A 338-nucleotide genomic window follows, 5' to 3' on the forward strand; every position below is an offset into this window, starting at 1 on the left:
GTTATGCTAGGCATTATTTTGCCTATTTTTCCTATGCAGCTTGTATTATTATTATCCCCATTTTACAGATAAGGAAACTGAGACCACACAGCTAGTTGATTGGTGGAACCAGGATTCAAACTCATCTAGTCTGACTCCAGAGATTTCAAATCAATCCAGATAACATAGTTGAACGGTGTCAACAATTCACAAGACTACAATGGCTGAAGGTTGGGAACTAGATTCAATGTCACCATCTAATATAAGTAAGGCCTTAATAAAAGTTTCCTGCATTGTAATTATTGGTTGGTCCTATTTGTGAAGCTGGTCCCTATTGGGGATAAAGTTGGCTGATTCCT

The 338-nt window shown here is 37.9% G+C and overlaps 1 protein-coding gene across 1 annotated transcript in view; it reads right to left on the minus strand.

Annotated features, from left to right (window-relative positions):
• The window catches only part of MALRD1 (MAM and LDL receptor class A domain containing 1), a 285,192-nt gene that overhangs the window by 263,427 nt on the left and 21,427 nt on the right, over nucleotides 1–338 (minus strand). The gene's annotated exons all lie outside the window — the stretch shown is intronic.

This window comes from Propithecus coquereli, unplaced genomic scaffold (assembly GCF_000956105.1).
Source record: "Propithecus coquereli isolate 6110/MARCELLA unplaced genomic scaffold, Pcoq_1.0 Scaffold69, whole genome shotgun sequence".
In the NCBI taxonomy this organism is placed as follows: domain Eukaryota; kingdom Metazoa; phylum Chordata; class Mammalia; order Primates; family Indriidae; genus Propithecus; species Propithecus coquereli.